Here is an 8,434-nt window from a genome sequence, read left to right as displayed (position 1 = left end):
CTCTCTCTCTCTCTCTCTCTCTCTCTCTCTCTCTCTCTCCCACACACACCCCTTTTTGGCAAAAAAATAAAATGTTCAGCTTTAACCTTGATTTGCTAATATTGTCTGACCTTGACTTTATGCGGGTTGGAAGGATTTCAGACTTGGTTTTATCAGGATTAGCTTTTTATCTGCACAGAAGTACCCAAGCAAGTAACTCATCTCATCTTCTTTCACCTTAGACTTTCTGCTTTCGCCTCTAATTTATAAAACAACGTGGAGAAAATAAACTAAATTATTGTGATGGGTGCAGTGATATGACTTTTACTGCGGGGCAGAAGTGATGGAGCCATAAGCCAGTGCTGGGCTGAGGATCAATGCCTTTGGGTGACACTCAGCAGCATTATTAAAGAATTCAGCCCGCTCTGTTTCCAACACCATACGTTTCTTTTCAAATGCTTATATATCTAACACAACCTGCACACAGAGAAGAGGAAAGAAGAGGAGGGCCATAGAAACCCAAATATACCGGATTTTCACCTTTTCAAGTCTTCCCTGGTTCTTGCAGCACAAATTGACTTTGTAAGATTGGCTCAGAAAATGAATACCCAGGACATCACTCTGTGTTACTTTCCTGTGAAATTACTTTTCTGAATGAAAATATTGAATTCCTTTGAAAGCAAGTAGTATAATATCTCTGGAAATGAAAATCCTGTGGAAATCACAAAGGAAAGAAGACAGAAGGATATGAAAGCTTTATATCTCTAAATGTTAGTCAGGCTAAGGTTTTTTTTTTCCTTGACAACAATCATAACTGCTCTTTCTGATGTTGATACAGTGAGCGCTGGAATCTCCTAGATGCTTATATTACAGATTTATGTTTTATCTACAATAAACAGCCAATATCATTATCTTAATTTACTGAAGCATTTGTATGCACTTGAAGCTTATGGAGTCAGGAATTGAGTTGCTTAGCAAGTTTGACCTGCTGAATTTCCCTTGTCTCAAGGGGAAAGTATTGACTTTCAGCTAGACTTCCTGTCATCACAAAGCCTGGGCTGAGCTGACAGATAAACAGGGCGGCCACTTCCTAGGAGATGCTGGGTATGGAATCAAGTCTTCTCCCTGGTCTTCTCATGCAGATAACTTCATTGCTTACAATGAAAGCAGTGACTCAGGCAGAGTAGGAGAGCCACCACCTTTCCTCATGCATCAGACAGATTTACCAACTGCATGGCAAACTGACTGAAAATAAAAGCTCTTAAAAAAAAAGTATAACTGGAGAATATTGAAAACTAAAAATAAATACATTAATATATATTTTTTAAATGTGTAGCTGGAGAATGATGCACCAACTTCCACCCCCTTGCTCTTCTTGTCCAGTTAAGCATCACTCCTGCCTATAGTTTGAGGTAGCTTCTGAAAGCAGACAGCATTTGACATCATTCTTTCCCATCACTTTGTGTACCTGAGACATGAAATAGAAACAGCAGTGAACTTGGAAGAGCCAGCCCTGCCACTTGATGGCCAAAAGTCACTTTCTAGGTAAGTTGCTTTCACCACTCCAAGGAGGCAGTGGGGTACAATCCACATCAGAGTCAATCTTGGATCAAGGCCTACTCCTGACACTACCTGTATAACCTTTGTCAAGTCACTTCCCTGGATCTCAATCTCCTCCTCTGTAAAAGAAGGGATTGGACTAATGGCCTCTGAAGTGCCTTCGCTTCAGAATCTTTTAGATTAAATCATTTTTATTTTAATTCCTAAATATACGGGTCTCAGTTGCCTTATCTATAAAATTATGGGGTAGATATGATGATTTTGAAGATCCCTGCTGGCTTTCATTTCATGTCTCTGGGAAGTGAGATAGGTAGATAGATAGAGAGATAGACAGATATAGATAAAGACATATAGATATAGGTATTTAAACATATGTGTATACATTTCAAAGAAACTGGATTTTTACATATATATACTAAATTTAGTAATTAGTATATTTAATCATATAAGAGCATATTAAAAAATTGTCTAAAAGGCTTTGGCAAAATGTAGGGTTTATTTATATTAAATATCTGAATAAAATCATAAACATGGAATAATCAAATTTAATCAAATATTGTACATTTATCATCAGATTTATATGTAATCAAAATTTTATATCTAATACTAAAATATACCATTATTTGCAATGGAGAAACACTAGAAGTTTTTTTTTTCTAATAAATTAATGGGTAAAGCCAAGATGTTTACCTTTCCCACTATTATTGATATCTTCCTAGAAATGATAGTTATATTAATAAGATGTATCAGCAATGCCATATTCACAATGCCTATGGAGGTTACAAATATGCTGATATAATTATCCATTACAAAATACGTCATGCTTGCCATATGGGGAAATAAACTAGAAAATTTATTAAGATACCAAAAGACTGAGTCCCAAAACCAGAAAGTGAAAGCCATCAGAGTAGTTATGACATTGGCACAGGTAGATAAAGTAGAAAGCACCCACATTTTCAAGCCTTTAAAACAGAACAGGCTACCTCAGGCAAACATCCTCCTCTCCCCACTCACAGCAACCACCCAGCGTCCAGGAAGCGCGCTCCCAGCAGCTCCGGCCCCTGGCAGTCCTCAGCAGGAGTCCTTAGCAGAAATTCTGGCTAAGTCAAAAAGGGCTTTGCGCTGCTGCTGCCTCTGCTGCTGCTGCCGACGCCAGCCACCGCAGGAAAGCTAGCTTGGCTTCCGCTTCCTGCTTCCTCTTGCTCCGCCCCGTCCTGCTACATTAGCAAGTCCAATGGGGCATGGAAGATCTTTAAATCCCATAACCCTTACATAAGACAAAAGAAATTAAAGAATAAATATTGGAAGAGGATAAACAATTTTCCCTGTTTGTAGATAATACAATGGCTTTTCTTTGAAAACTTCAGAGAAGAGTAAACAAAAATAATTCATTAAGATAATCTTTTTAGTCAGATAGAAAAATGTAAAATAAATCCATAAAGTGACCAATATGTCTGCATATTACTAAAAAGAACAAGGAGAATCTTCTAGAAATAAAAATTCCACTTCTAATGACCAGGAAATTCATAAAACATTTGAGACTTAATGTACCAAGATCGACTCACATCTTATACAAATACAACTGCAACATATTCTTAACATAAATAAATACAATTTAAGAAATATATGTATGGGGGGCAGAGCCAAGATGGCGGAGTAGAAGCACGACCCTCCCGCAGCTCCGGCTTCCACCCTCCCCAATCCATGTAAAAAGGGGATTCTAAACAAACTTTGGAGCTGCAGAACCCACAAAATGACACAGAGAAGCTAACCTCCCGCTGAGGACAGCCCAGCAGGCCAGCAGGAATCTGCCAGCGCAAAGCTCTGGGAGCCGAGCCCAGCCCCACTCCGAGGCTTTAGCCCCAGGGCGGGCCTGACCAGCCGCCAGCCAGAGGGACTCCAGATCAGCAGCAGCTGTGGCCATTTCCAGATTTATCAACACATAGATGCGAAGGACAAGGTGAGAGGCCAGTGCATTCTGGACTTTGGGACCCAGTAAGTGGGAGTGCATGGCTTTTACCCCCGGGGCGAGAAACCGCTGAGACACCAGCACAGCCTGCCAGGGCCACGTGGCAGCTTCAGCTCCTGGCCTGCAGAGTCTAGGGGGACCAAGCACCAGTCTGAGGGGTCATCGCTCTTGCTTTAACCTGCTTGGATCTGGATTGCAGTCTAGGGTGGAGGTCCTGGGGTGTGTGTCCAGCTTGCCAGAGCGTGTGGAGACCTCAGAGAGGGCACCCATCTAATACCTCCAGCAGCTGAGAAAACCCCAGCATTTGGGACGAAAATTCCCCTGTCTGGTGGCAGAGTCCTACTGTGGCAAAAAGCCCAAAAGTCAAATCATTGAGTGGAAAAATGAGCAGGCAAAGGAAACAAAGCAGACAGAAGATTCCAACATTACACTCCTATTTTGGGGATAAGAAGGAGCAAGGCATGGAACAGGAGGAAATCAGTGAAGTCAGAACTCCTGCACCAAAAGCTTCAAAGGAAAATACAAGCTGGTTACAGGCCATAGAGGACCTTAAGAAGCAGATAAGAGAAGTGGAGGAAAAATTGGGAAGAGAAATGAGAACAATGCAAGAAAATTATGAAATGAGAGTCAACAGCCTGACTGAAGAAAATAATACCTTAAAAAACAGACTGACTCAAATGGCAAAGGAGGCTCAGAAAGGCAATGAGGAGAAGAATGCCTTAAAAAGTCGAATTTGCCAGATGGAAAAAGCATCTCAAAAGCTCACTGAGGAGAATCATTGCTTCAGAATTAGATTGGAGCAAATGGAAGCTAATGACTTTATGAGAAATCAAGATGCTGTTAAACAGATCCAAACAAATGAAAGAATAGAAGGCAATGTGAAATATCTCATGGGAAAAACCACTGACCTGGAAAATAGATCCAGGAGAGATAATTTAAAAATTATTGGACTGCCTGAGAGCCATGACCAAAGTAAGAGCCTGGAAAGCATCCTCCAGGAAGTTCTCAAAGAAAACTGCCCTGATGTTTTAGAACGAGAGGACAAAATAGAGGTTGAAAGAATCCACTGATCACCTCCTGAAAAAGATCCCAAAAAGAAAACTCCTAGGAATATTATAGCCAGGTTCCAGAATTCCCAGATTAAGGAGAGAATACAATTTTAATATTGTGGAAACACAATCAGGATAACCCAGGATCTGGCAGCTTCTACACTGAGGGATTGAAGGGCCTGGAATGTGATATTCCGGAGGTCAAGGGAGCTGGGATTAAAACCAAGAGTCACCTACCCAGCAAAACTGAGTATCCTGTTTCAGGGGAAAATATGGTCATTCAGTGGAATACAGGACTTTCAAGCATTCTTGCTGAAAAAAACAGAGCTGAATAGAAAATTTGACATTCAGATACAAGAAGCAAGAGAAGCATGAGAAGGTAAACAGGGAAAAGAAATCATAAGGAACTTATCAAAGTTGAACTATTTTTTTTAAGCAATTGGGGTTGAGTGGCTTGCTTGGGGTTGCACGGCCAGTTGTTGTTTCTGGGTGTGGTGCTGGGTGTCTGGGCCCGGATTTGATCCGGGTCGTCTCGGCACTGAGGCCGGTGCTCTTGCTTGCTGAGCCACTTGTCCAAAGTTGAACTATTAACATTCCTACATGGAAAAACAATAATTGTAACTTATGAAACTTTTATCAGTAGTTGAAGGAATTAGAAATATATATATATATATATTATATATATTATATATATATGTCTTTATATGAGGGTATGCAGGCATATGAATACATATGTGAATGTGTGTATATATGTTTACAGGTATACATAGATAGAGGGCACGGGACCAATTTAACAGGAAGGGATGATACTTAAAAGGTGAAATTAAGAGGTGAGAGGGATATAATGAGAGGAGGTGGGGAGAGACAGAGTGGGGCAACTATCTCATACAGAAGAGGCAAGGGAAAATGGTTACAATGGAGGGGAAGAATAGGAAGGCAAAAGGGAATGGGTCAACCTTATTCCTATTGAATCTGGCTTGAGGAGGGAGGGAAATACACACTAAATAGGGGATCTCACCCTCCAGGAGAATGGGGGGGAGAGGATGTGAGGGGGCATGATGGAAGGGAGGTCAGGCTGGGGGGTAGGGAAGTTGGAAGCACCCACTTTTGAAAAGGGACAGGATCAAAGTAGAGAATAGAACAAGTGGGATGTGGGATAGGAGGGAGGGAAATATAGTCAGTCTTTTACAATATATCTGCTATGTTATTGTTTTGCATTAGCCACACATGTACAACCTATACTGAACTGCTTATCTTCCCAGTAAGGGTGGGTGATAAGGGAGGAAGGGAATGAATCTGGAATTCAAAGTTTTAAAATCAAATGTTTAAATATATATATACTATTATCAATATTGTTTTACATATAATTGGGAAATATAGAGATCCACCATGCCCTACTGGAAAAGTTGAAACGGGTTTGGGAGAAAATATGGGAGAGAGCAGATAAGAGGTGGGGATATCCTGTGGGACTGCTGTTTTGGGGGGATGGGTGGGGGAAAACGGGGAGAAAATTTGTAACTCAAAATCTGGTGGAAACGAACGATGTAAATCAGAAGTTAATAAAGCATTAAAAAAAAAAGAAATATATGTATGCCAATCAAGAAATTGCATATCTGGGCCATGCTAATAAAATAAAAATTACACTACCAAACTTAACCTATAGATTTAGCAATATGCCAACCCAATTACTAATAGGTTATTTATAGAGGAAGTCAAAATAATAACAAAATTTACTTGGAAGAACAATTGTTCAAACATTTTAAGGAATGTAATTAAAAACCAGTCATTAAGGAGGTCAAGCATTACTAGATCTAAAAGTACACTATAAAGCAGTGATCACCAAAACCATTTAGTTCTTCTATAAAAAAATAGAAGAGTACATCAGTGTAACAGAATAGATAAGTAAGATTTAGAAGTATATAGACAGAGTAGGCCAGTGCATTCAACCCAAGGAATAGTCTTACTTTTACGAGAAGTGGCTGAGTCAGGATTGAGTTCTTGTTCTTTGATTCTAAATCTAATACTCTTTACATACTTTTCATATTAATATTCATAGCAATTTGTTAAACTGAAAGAAGAATTACAAGATTTAAATTTGAGAGGTGGGGTCACTCTTACCTCAGTTATGGATGCTTAGAAGAGCTGAGGAAAGATGAAGCTAGAAATGGAAATTCTTTGAGCAGAATTAAGGAGTCCCTGGGTTGCCTAAATCTATTTTTATATTTACCTGTTATAAAAATGGGCCCTCTTGCTCTCAGATAGCTCTCAGTATATCATGGAGGTATGTAGGTCACTGAAAATGAATTTACATTAAGGAAAATTCTCCTGAAGAAGTCATCTATAACTATCAAGAAACAAAGAAATATCTTAACTCCAAAAGAATCATGATGGAAAATGCTATCCATATCAAGAGAAAGAAATACAGAGTCTGAATGCAGATGAAAGCATATTATTTGCTCTCTCTTGCTTGTTTTTTGTTTTTTCTTCTTTCTCATGGTTCATTCCATTGGTTATAATTCTTCTTTGTAATATAACTAATGTGAAAATATACTTAATGTGAATGCATATGTAGAGCCTATATCAGATTGCACGCCATCTTGGAGAGGGGGAAATGAAGGAAAGGGGAGAACATTTAAAACTCAAAAGCTTCTGGAAGTGAATGTTGTAAATTAAAAATAAATAAATAAACAGAGGTGTTATAAAGGGCTAGAATTGTGGGGTTAGATATTTTTTTGAAAGCTACTGAATTCTTAAGGAGGAATCCAAAGATTTGTTCACACTTATATAGTACTTTCCTCACAATAGCCCTTTAAAGTAGGTATAAAGTATCCAGTGATTTGCATTCTATATAAATGGGTAAATGAAGACCTGAGCAGATGAGGCAACTTGCATTGGTTTACATGGGTCACGATCATCAGAACTGGAATTTGAACTCTACTCTTTGGGATTCTTTTGATACCAAGTACCACTTTCTTTCTCCAATGCCACATTAATTCTCAGTACAGCAGGAAAATTAAAAAGAAAATTTATTAAAAGAAGAATTTGAAAAGAGTTACTGAGATATATTCTGGAATTTTTTCCGTGATGAATAGTTCAGTATGAACTAAGAAGAAAAAAAATAACACAGTTCTCTAAGAATAGTCACAAGACCACTAAAGCTAGAATAAGCTAAGGCTGAAAATGAATGCTTAGAACAACCAAAAGGGCTTTTAAAAAGCTATTCAGAGAAGGATCAAGAAAGGATGGGCTTACTGCTTATTGGGATGGGATAATGATAATGGATGGTTGAGAGAAGACAGACATTAATTTTCTATGCTCCTGTTTTGTTTTGTTTTGTTTTTGACACAGAGAATGATCTGAGAACTAGAAATGTCAAAAAAAACCTGGCTAACATGGAGTCAAGATCCAATATAAATGATGAGACAGTAAGGTAGCACCTCATTGTCCTTGGTAAGTCAAGTTACCCGGTTTAGAAAATTTATGTTCTACTGTACATAAGACAAACAAACAAACTAGTGTTATGATTATGGAAGCCCTGTCAATGGTATTTAAATGATTATAGAGAATGGGAAAGGGTTTGCAGGACTGAAGTGCTGATATTGTACACTTTTTTTTAAAGGGGGAAAAGATAAAGTTTTCAAACTATAGACTTTGACATCAATTTCTGACAAAATTTTAAGGGTGGTTTGTTATCATTCAGAAAGAAAAATCACAATTCCTCAGAGTTTACATGGATTAAGCAAAACTAATTATGTTCTTTTTATATATATATATATCAGAGTAACAGGGTAGATAAAGGAAATGTTGTGGATGGTTTTCCTACTGCAGAATTCAACAAAGCTCTTCATAGAATCTCTTGTGTTATCCTTATGATCAA

Source organism: Petaurus breviceps, unplaced genomic scaffold (genome assembly GCF_028583685.1).
Source record: "Petaurus breviceps papuanus isolate PSGF00001 unplaced genomic scaffold, PetGlider_PUasm1.0 187, whole genome shotgun sequence".
Classification (NCBI taxonomy): Eukaryota; Metazoa; Chordata; class Mammalia; order Diprotodontia; family Petauridae; genus Petaurus; species Petaurus breviceps.
Note: the sequence above shows the minus strand (reverse complement) of the source record.